Here is an 11,121-nt window from a genome sequence, read left to right as displayed (position 1 = left end):
TCTGGCTGGCTTTTCCACTCTCTCCAATATCCCTCCTCTCTTGGCTCTCTCTGCCCTTATAAGTCCTCTCCCAGTTGCCCCAACACCTCTTGCCTTCCCTCTCACCATGCCTGCTCCAGGCCAGGCCTGAACTTGGGGTTTCCTCCTAGTTGGAGCTGCTTCGGCATAGCCCTCCAGGTCTGGAAGCTGGCCTGGGAACATCAGCCAGGAGGGTCCCTAGAGGTCACCAGCCCAGCTTCAGAAGGAGGAAGTGGCTGTAGAAAGTTTAAGTGACTTGTCCAAGGTCACATGGCTAGCCAGTTAGTGGCGAGTCTAGAACCTAAGCGTTTTGACTCAGCCCCAAAGCCTTCTCCTCTCAGCTCATTGCCCTCGAAATGCTCCATCTTCTCTCAGTTTTTGCTCTCTTGTGTATCTCTCAGCTTGTCTCTGACCCAGCCTGTGTGTCTCCAAGTGTCTCTGTTTTCTTTCTAGGACATGACCTCTTTGATACCCTCCGTCTCTTCATCTCTCAGTAGGAATGATTTGCTGTGATGACAGACTATTATTAATCATGGTCTGCTTGACAGAGGAGCAGAAGGGGTGAAGGGCAAGGGCGGGACACTCACCAGGCTCCTGCTGTCACCAGCCTGCCTGCCCAGAAGGCTGGAGCTTTAGAACCAGAAGAGTGAATTTCCATAGACATTTCCATAGAGGTGCAAATTCTAAAGCCAGGAGCCATGCTGAGTTTCAACAGGGTGGGGGTATTAATAATGTTATTTAGCATATGCCATATGCCTGGCTCTGGCCTTAACAGGTAACCTGCCTTTATCTCATTTAATCTTCCCAACTATCTGGCACTAACGATATTATGATCTTCATTTTACCGTGAGGAAACTGAGTCCCAGAGAATGAAGTGACCAGCCAAGATCAACAGAAGTAAAGGGGCAGAGGTGGAATCCAAATTCACTCCCAGTCGCTTCCAAAGCCTGTTGCTTTTCCCAATGCACTTAGTTGAGTCCCCTAAACCAGGCTGGGTTTCTACAGCGGGGAGATTGTGGAGCAGAGATGTTTAACCTTTTGCACTCGGGTGTCGAGTGTGACTCGACACGGTTAGCATTAGAATAAAGGAATCGAGAAAAAAAGCAAGCGAGTGCAAAGGGTTAACCCAGGTCCATTATTCCCGGTGCGGGGTGGAGGGAAGATTGGGTGCACAATCCACTCATCCTCTGAAACTGGATGGGAATGTGTGCGTGTATGTACGTGATTTCTCTGGAGTGAGACTCGATTGCTTCTTTTAGATTCTCAAATGCCTGGAAATTCTAAGGCTGGATGTCTTGATCTCAGGAATAGGCTTGAGCCTTGTTGAGCCTGTAAAAAGCCTGGCTGGGTGGCATTAGCTGAATGAAATCTTCATGAAATTAAACCTCCCAACTGGGGTGTAGTAGCTACACAAATAGGGTGTAGGTGTGCTGAGATCACGTCAATCCCCTCAGTCCCTGCAGCCGGCCAAAGACCCTGGGCTGGTGGCTTCTGGCCAGAGCGACCGCTCTTGCTTATTCCAGAGGACTGTACAAATATAACGTCAATATGATATGACGCAAAAAAGACTGGGAAGAGTTCGCTGGACAAAGGGGCCAGAGGGGCTTGTTGGCGTGTGGCTCCTGGCTTTGGGCCTGGGGTCCCACTCCTGCCCTGTGGTGGGGTGATGAATGGGAAGAGGGAAGGAGGGAGGGCTACTAATGGAAGATTATAGAGCTGCAAGGGGATTCCTGGAAGGAGAACAAGAGCCCAGTTATCCCAGGAGTCTGGGTCCAGAGCCAGCTAAAGCTGGGGCAGTGCTGTGTGTGTGTGTGTGTGTGTGTGTGTGTGTGTGTGTGTGTGTGTGTCTAAGAGAGAGAAATTGGGAAGTACAGAGTGGGTCATTTGAACCCTGGGGCTCTGTTGCTGCCTTGACTCAAGGTCTCAGTCTAGGGAAACTGATGGCTCCATCATATGTGAGTCACCACCCAGAACTTAAACTTCCTGTCTGACCCCATGTCCCAGACCTAAAATAAACCCAAACTCCCTCCCCTTTCCACCCCCACTTTGCTCAGAGCACAGGAGGGATGGATGAAGGATGTTTGCCGGGGTGACAAGATCAGGCCTGGGGGTGAGATGCTTGGGTTCCCTTGGCGCTCCCGGACTCCGATATCTCTCTAAGGACCAAACTGGGAGTTCTCCAGGCCGGGCCAGGCTAGGGAGGGACGGAAGGACAGGGATCAGGGGAAGGGCACTGACTGGAGCGGGGCAGGGCTAAGGGGACTCTGGGGTAAAAAAAATATAAGATCCAGGGGTCCAAAGCAAGCAGATCAATGAGAAGGAGTTTCCCCTACTCCAGCTAGTGTCTGCTCTTCCAAACCCTCTTCAGTTTTTCTATTTTTCTTTTTTTTGGCAATAGAATTCAGCAATAGAATGTAACAACCCCAGATAGGAAGTTAAAAGGGAAATAGGATTCTCTGGGGTGTCCTAACGCTGACATCATTTGATTTGCTCGTCCACCCCACCCCCATTACTTTCTGTTCTTTTTCTCCGCTTGGCGGCCATGTACCTGCCTTTGGAGAGGAAAGGAGTGCCTGAAGCTTCTGGGCTCAAGGGCCTGGACACCGGAGGAGAGATCTTCCGGGGTGGGAGCTGTGGGCCGGAGCATCAGTTTCCTGGGATGGTCTTCACAGATGTAAGCACATCTGGAGCCCATCAGGGAGGGACCTGGAGCATCAGGATTCTCAATACACATCTGATCGAGGCTGTGAGGCTCTGAGGATGAGACAGGCAGTCCCACTCACCCCCACAAATTTGCCTGCCATTTCTAGTCCTCTCTTAGGAAGGATTACCAATCCTAGACAGGAAGTTAGGGCATTGGAAAGGGCCAGGAGGACGGCAAGAGGGCCAGGGATTGCACCCAAATCCAGACATACTTTTTCACTAGCTTCATCTCTTTCTGAATATAGAAGTGACGGCATCTCTGATCAGGTGGGGACCAGGGTGTGTGTGTGTGTGTGTGTGTGTGTGTGTGTGTGTGTGTGTGTGCGTGCGTGTACAGCTTAAGCGTGCCATTTGTCCTTAACACAATGATATATTTGCTATGGTTGGGGATGGGAACCAGCAAGTCCCCCCTTGCTTTTCATGAAAAGGCCTAAGTCCTCCCGATGAGTTCCCATGAGTTCTCTCGACCTCTGGCACTTCTCACCCTTCCACCCACAAACAAACACACATACTCCTTCTTCAGCTGCAAATTCCTCCCTGTCCATCAGCGCCTTGTAATGAGCACTTCGTTTTCCAGGATCATGCACAGGGCTAAGAATAGGTCCATCCTCTTGCCCTTCCCTCAGGGAGATTGAGCCATTTGGAGTGCAGAATTAGGAGGAAAGTGGGGGTACAGTGACCTCTGCAAGGGATCCAGGGATCCCTAGCAGCCAGCCCCTCAGGGTAAAATGGAAAGTCTCTGGGGCTGAGATTCAGGCTTACTGATATGGAGCACTCTTGAGGAGCAAACCTCTCTCTTTCTTCCACAGCTTTGGCTTGAGGAGGTGGGGAACCAAGCCTTAAAAGAGTCATACACACACACACACACACACACACACACACACACACACACACACACACAGTATATATATATATTTTTCCCATTGACTTCAGAGAGGAAGGGAGAGGGAGAGAGAGACAGAAACATCAATGATGAGAAAGAATTATCAATTGGTTGCCTCCTGCATGCCCCCTACTGGGAATGGAACCTGCAACCCAGGAATGTACCCTGATCCCAAATTGAACTGTGACCTCCTGGTTCATAGGTAGATGTTCAACCACTGAGCTACACTGGGTGGGCACAAGTGTTTTATTTCTGGGTCTAATTTACCAAAATTGGGTTTCCTGCCTCACCTGTGAAAGTTTAATGGCTATGCCTTTTGAGCCTCCATCTCTTGTCATTTCTGGCCTCAATCCTTGATTGAATTTCAAAAACCCCAAGGGGAGGAGATTTCCGACCTTCTGGCTCAGAGCCTTTTCAATAGCTGTCCAGCAGCTCAGAGACCAGAGACCTCTGTGTCCCAGTCTCTGATACAGGTTTGGCTAGAGGGTCCCAGCTGACAGAATTGTAGGGCTGGGGCCTTCAGGTCTCTAAGATAGAGGAGAAACGTGTGGTAGAGATTGGCCTGGGAAGTTTGGGGTTTGGGTAGAGAGCTGAGTGGCTGGAGGAGGGAAAGGTGGGATGGAGCTCTAAACCCTTACTACCAGCTCAGCCCTTTCTGTAGGCCACACCCTCACACCCAGCCTGCATTGGGAAGAGCTCTCAACCCTACCCGCCAAGCCGATTGCTTATGATGTTCTGAGGAAAGGGGTGGGGGCTGAAAGGAGAAGGGAGATAGGGGGTACAGGGAAGAAAACCTGAAGGAAGGAGGGGGAGATTCATGGAAGGGTGGTCAGGTGGCAAGCCTGTGCAGATGAAGAGTGGGAGGGAGATAAACAGTTGGAGAGGAATGCCCAGCTGGTGTGGCCCAGCCAAGGAGCGCGGACCTATGAACCAGGAGGTCATGGTTCCATTCCTGGTCAGGGCACATGTCCAAGTTTCGGGCTCGATCCCCAGTATAGGGCGTGCAGGAGGCAGCCGATCAATGATTCTCTCATCATTGATGTTTCTCTCTCCCTTTCCCTCTCCCTTCCTCTCTCTGAAATCAATAAAAAATGTGTTTTTAAAAAAACCCCACACCGTTGGAGAGGGCGAGAAGAAATGAAAAAGAGGGTTTGCTTTCTCTGTAATTCACCCTACTCAGTGCAGGCAAATTCATCCTAAACCAAGGCTCTGATGATGTTCTCAGCTCAAAACCTTCCATGGCGCCAACCTTTTTAACCAATAAAGTTCTATCTACTCCAAAGTGCCTAGACCTGCACAAGGCACATAATCAGTGCCATTGACCCAGTTCAGTGGGGGATGGGGAGGAGGTGTGGAGAGAGAGAGGCAGGCAGGGGTGTGGGGTCATGGAGTGTGGGAGATGGATAGAAATGGGCCGGGGGCAATCTTTTCTTCCTGGGAACTCTTTGCTGGCCAGTGAGAGGCAGTTTGAAGTGAGCAGGAAGCCTGTAGGCCACTGGGTCTGCTCCCCACCCCCTTCCCATTTAGGACCCAGCTTTCGGTGCCCTTTGCCATTTTTTGGGTCCTTGAATTGCCTCTCTTCCTTCTCTGGTTCCCTGCCCTCCCTTGCTTCACCTCTTGTGTACAGATTTCTGAAGGCAACTTCCTCCTCACTCATCACACTGCAGACCCGTCTCCCTGGTCCCTCTTCCCCAGGTTTCTTTCCCTGTATTGGGGGCATGGGGATGAAACAGAGTGGAGGTGTTCCCAGCTCTGGTTTGCTCTCAACTCAGAGTCTCTCTTCCTCCACCACACTGGTCCAGGGCTGAGATGTTTGTGTCTGAAGTCCCTTTGGCCTCTTTCCTGCTCCTGAATCCCAGGGGTGGTATTTGAGGGTGGGAGGAGGGGTAAGGTCCGAGGTGGAAAGTCTGACGCTGAGTCCAGGCCCCCAGCCCCTCGCAGACTGGCTGAGCTCATCTCTCCAAGCAACCACAGCTGGACATTTTCCATGTGATCACCTCAGGGAGGGCCGGGCTCCAGGAACTCAGACAGAGCTGACCAGTTTCACAACAAGGAGGCTCAGGCTCGGGACGGAGCCCTCAGGTGCTGTCACGCACCTCTGCTGTGCTCTGCAGGGAAGCCCTGCACAGAGGAGACGCAGGCTGGAGAAGAGCCAAAGCTGGGATGGCTTTTGGGCCCAAGTTGGCACAGGTTTCCCTATCCCTGCACATGAATGTTCAACATTGTGCTGGCCAGGCTGGGAACAGATACTGTGTGATGTGAATGTTTATGTGAGGTGAAAACACATGTGTTTGTGTGTGGTCCGAACATCTGAACATGCTTCTGACGGTGTGCATGCATGCGTGGGTGGGGCATCTATGTCCAGGTGGTCAATAGGTCAAAGTTGTGTGTGTGTGTGTGTGTGTGGGGGGGGGGAGAGAGAGAGAGAGAGAGAGAGAAAGAGAGAGAAATTGCCTTGCTCTCTTCCAGGTGCAGGGGAGGTGAGACAGCTGCCTGCTCTCCCCGCCACTCCATCACTTCTCTAACCCATGGCCTTCTCTCAACCGCAGATAAGAGGAGGGCCAGAGAAAGCGCCACAGAGCAGAGAGAGGAAGGGGGCACTATCCTCTCCAGAAGAAATTGGGATGAGGGGCTAGTTGGACGGGCTGAGATGAGAGTCCCCTCCTCCCCCAGGAATGGCTGCAGGGGCTGCAGTGAGAGTGGCCTGTGGCCCCCTGTCACGAGGGCCACTGAACTAGAAGCATGAGAGGGTGTCCAGCATGGGTCTCTGCACCCCTTTTTCCCTCTCCCCCAGACCCTGAGATCTTGGGACAGACTGGAGGAGCTTGGTAGGGAGTGTTCGGTGGGGAGGCAGGGAACGGGTGGGCAGGAAGCGTTGGCTGTTTGTTCCCTCTCTTTCCTGTCGACTCCTTTGTGGCGGCAGACTGGCTTCCTTCCTCCCTGCGGTACCTTGGCTCCCAGCTCATTTCCACTCTTTGCCCCTTAGCACAGCTCCTGTCTGGCATGGAGGAGTTTTTCCAAGCTGGCTCTTCTGGGAAAGGAGAGCCCTGCATGAGTGGGAATAGGGGCTGAGGAAGCAAATGAGAGGCCAGTCTGCCCTTCCATCCCATTCAAGGTCAGCAGCCCAGGCCTGAATGAACTCTGGAGTGGCTCAGCGATGGGAGGTGCTCTGAACGACGCAGGGACTCAGGTGCTTGGTTACCTGGGGACTCCTCTCCTTCAGCCTGGATGTGGAGAGAACAGGCTGGAGAGGCACCCCCCCTCACCCTGGCCTCACTTCCCTCTCTGTGTCCCTACTTGGCTGTCCTTGCCTCAGTCTGCCCCTGCCCCACCTCCCACCTCCATCCACTGCCCTACAAGTCAAGGAATGTAAGTTTCCTCTCTCACTCTCTCATTGATTAGTCATGGGCACCCCGATCCCCAAGGGAACCGTTACTCACCCCTGGGCCCCCCCTCACCAGCAGTCGTCTCCCCAGAACTGGCTGAATTCCTGTAGGAGGAGCTCACAGAGTTGGACGTGGGTGGGGAGGTGGTGGGGGGTGTGGGGGGTGGACAGTGTCTTAGAGAGAGCCAAAGCAGCAGCCCCTCCCGCTCCCCAATACACATGCACAAGGAGGTCATACTCCTGGCTGTAGCTACTTGAATGGCCACAGAGGTTTGGGCAAAAGGGCTGGGGTTGAGGTAGAGGAGTGTGTGGAGAAGGACCCAAAACGACGGAGCATCTAGTCTCTTCACCGGTGCTGGCTCTGGGGCCAGGATGAGGGCCTGGGGCCTGCTCTTTGGACTTGGCTGAGTGCCCAGGCCTGGCCTCTGTCTCACAGAATCAGACAGGGGCCTTTCCCAATAAGGAGCCTCCCAACTCTGGGTCTACTCCCCTGCTGCCCCCACCCCCTCTCCCCTCAACGGCTCCTCTGCCCTAAAATGGCCACATTTTCCTTCTTCCCTTCCTCCTTTCGTACCCCACACCTAGGTTTGGGCCCCCGGGGAGAGAAGGGGGCTGGGTGAGGGTAGGACTGCACAGGGGCCAGATGGGAAGGTTTAGAGAAGGGTAATGGGATCTCAGGAAGAGAGGGGAATAAGGCCACATGTAGGTATATAGGGGTGGGGATGGAGGCATGGCTTCCTGGAGTTATTGTTTTTTGCATAATAATAATAATATGGCACATATCCTATTATACATATTATTATACATATACATGTTATTACACAGATTATAATACATGCTATGTATTCTAAGAGCTTTACATGTGTATTAACTCATTTAATTGGCACTGCCACTCTATGCGGGAGGTGCTGTTGACCTATCTGGTAAGATGAGGAAACTGAGGCACAGAGACTCAGTTAAGAAACTTGCTCAGGGCAAGTGGAAAAGCTGGACTCAAACCCAAGCAATCTGGCTTCACTTTAGGAGAAATCAACCCGCTTGCTTTGTCTATGGAATACTTGAGCCTCACTGTCGGAGGCGTAGGAATGCCCAAGTGGCTTATGAGGTGGTGATGCTCACAGAAGCTGCCACTCAAATGTGACCCACTATGGACCCTTGGGTGTTTGCATGGATTCAGACTAAACACTCCCAGAGAGCCATTGACCCATGTTTAAAAAAACAAAAACAAATCTATTGTTGAGTGACATGCAAATGATATGTAGGCTAGCACAGAAGCCAAATAAGTGAGACTGGTGGGGAAGGGTGGGAGGGATGCAAGAAGAGGCCAAAATAAGAGTTTAGGGAAGAGCTGGGAGAATGAAGAAAAAACGACAGGAGTGTGTGGAGGGACTTCCGTGGGCCCTTTTCCAGCCTTTTCTTATGTTCCAGGCAGTTAAAAATAGTGATTTATTCTCCCCAGTGAGGGGGAGAAAGGAAGAAGGGCTGAGAATTCTTCTAGCCCTACGGCAGACAGGGACCTCCTGGGATGGATCTAGGTACTTGACTTGGAAGTTCCAGCTTAAGGGAGACTGCCCTTTTCTGACCCTCAATTTTGTCTTTCCTAAACTGAAGGAATTGAACTAGACGCCCCCTGAGGTTCCATCTCCAACACATTTAGCTTCCTACATAGGAACACAGTGGGGAAAACCAGAGTGGGGGTTGGAGTCCTTGTGTGGGGCCAGGACTAAACAAACACTTGGTAACTAGGATGAGCTCAGGGCTCCTGGGAAAGGCTCTGAAGCGGGTGATGGGAAGGAAGCCAGGCCAGGCAAGGCCCAACCCCAGAAAAGTGAATGGACAAAACTCATTCATTCACTCATTCAACTCTTCGTTCAGAAATTAAAATCTAGGAACCTGAACTTCCCATTCAGGGAATAATGAGAGTATGAGTTGTAGGTGTCTAGGAAAGGCAAACTCTCAGGTCCCTTCCCTAATTTTTGAAGTTTTATGAGAAAAATTAGCATTTGAAGATATGCATCAAGGTCACCTGACAAGTACCAGGTACAGATCTAAGCATTTTACATATATTACCTCATTTAACCTCAAAATAATCCTATGAGGCAGCATGTTACACATCTTTCACCAATTTACCTATTTGATCTTCACAACAACCCTCTAAAGTTCATAAGGGGAAGATCTTTTCTGGCTCTGGGTTCAGAATCGGCTTAGCTGAAGGGAGGGTTGGTGTGCTGGCCTTCCAGCTCTTGACAGCTGGGAGATGAAGATGTACTAACGTCACTGACTGCTACCAGTCAGAAGAAAATGGCAATCTGATATCTTGGAGAATGTTTCTGAGATGTCTTTGGATAGGAACCTTAAATCAGCAAAAGGATCTTGAAAGGCCAGAGGCAAAATTCTGATTCAGCTAGCTACCTTTGTTTCCACCAACAGCAGGAGATAAGGAAATTAAATACATAGTGGGGCTTCCCTATTGTTTGGGGCTGATGGGAGGATTTTAAGTCCTTCAGTGATTGTCAAGTAAAGGCATTCACTAGGCGGGAGGTGGAGGTGTGAGTGTTAGTGATGGTGGAGGAGGGGATGGTAGTGGAGATGGTTCCCCTGGTTGACCTCTGACCAGCTAGAAGAGCCTGAGATTTCTGAGGAAATTTGCCAAAAGGGCACTTGGGGGGGAGGGTCCATGTGTTTGGGCTCCAGCCGGGGGTGAAGTCAGAGACATAAATCATGCCTCCCAACTGCCCATTTCCTCTTTGAGCTCAGTTCCCAGCCAAAAAGCCCAGCTATCCTGCCAGAGGAGTGAGTGTGGAGATGGGGGAGGGACCAAGATGCTGGAAGCGGGTGGTTGGAAACTGGAATTAGTGGGAATTAGCTGGGACTATAAATCTGGTCTCATTGGTGTCACGAAATGGGCTCAGGGCCAGGGCTGGTAGGACAAGGAGCTGGGTTGTAGATCCCTCATTCCCTTGGGACACACCCACAGCCACACCCAGTCTGCTGAGTTCTCCTCTGCTACAAACAAAACCGCTGAGACATGCCTAGAGGCACAGACATCTACACAGACACACTTCCTACTCTTCCCTCATCCAACTGTTGCTCACTTTTGCCAGAAACCCCCATATCTTCTGGAGCAGCAATCTGCACTAGGAAAAAGGAGTGGGGATTGAAAGGGATAGGTATCCTGGATTTTCATTAAGAAACATCCTCCTGCCGAAACCGGTTTGGCTCAGTGGATAGAGTGTCGGCCTGCGGACTGAAGGGTCCCAGGTTCGATTCCGGTCAAGGGCACGTACCTTGGTTGTGGGCACATCCCCAGTAGGGGGTGTGTAGGAGGCAGCTGATCGACGTTTCTAAGTATCTATCCCTTTCCCTTCCTCTCTGTATAAAAATCAATGAAATATAAAAAAATAAAAGAAAAGAAACATCCTCCTCCTCCTAGCCAGTTTGGCTCAGTGGACAGGGTCCTGGGTTTGATCCAGGTAAAGGGCATATACCTTGGTTGCAGGTTGCATGTGGGAGGCAACCAATCGATGTGTCTCTCTCACACGGATGTTTCTCTCTGTCTCTCTCCTCTTACCTTCCACTCTCTCTAAAAATCAATGGGAAAATATCCTTGGTTGAAGATTAACAAAAAACAAAACAAACAAATTAACAAAAACAGAAACATACTGCTCCAGTGATCTAATCGGCCTGCACTATGTCATCTCTTTTGCCCTTACCCCTGGGGACAGGTCTGGATGACCTTCCCCTGCACTTCAGGAGAAAGTGGTCTATTGTCCTCCTGGTGTGCAGTTCCTCTGAACCGGTGGCGGAGGAGGCAGGAGATGGAGTATGCACGTTGGGTGGGGTATCGAGGGCAGGAAGTTGAGAAAGCTACTCCATGAGGTTTTCCATTGGCTTCGGTCCAGGCTGCTGGGTCTTGTCTGACCCTTGGTCAGCTTCACACTCAGTGCTCGTTTTGGGGGTAACACAGGAGAGAAAGGGCTGCTCTGGAGGAAAGGTACCCCTTCTGTCAGCCCTTTTCCAGGTGACTGTTCTGGATTGACTACAGGGACTTGGAGGCCTGAGTAACTTCATCAGCCTGGGACCATCCCACCCCCGCCCAGTGTTCTCTCCTCCGTGGAAAGGAGTTGCCATG

Source organism: Eptesicus fuscus, chromosome 7, assembly GCF_027574615.1.
Source record: "Eptesicus fuscus isolate TK198812 chromosome 7, DD_ASM_mEF_20220401, whole genome shotgun sequence".
In the NCBI taxonomy this organism is placed as follows: domain Eukaryota; kingdom Metazoa; phylum Chordata; class Mammalia; order Chiroptera; family Vespertilionidae; genus Eptesicus; species Eptesicus fuscus.
Note: the sequence above shows the minus strand (reverse complement) of the source record.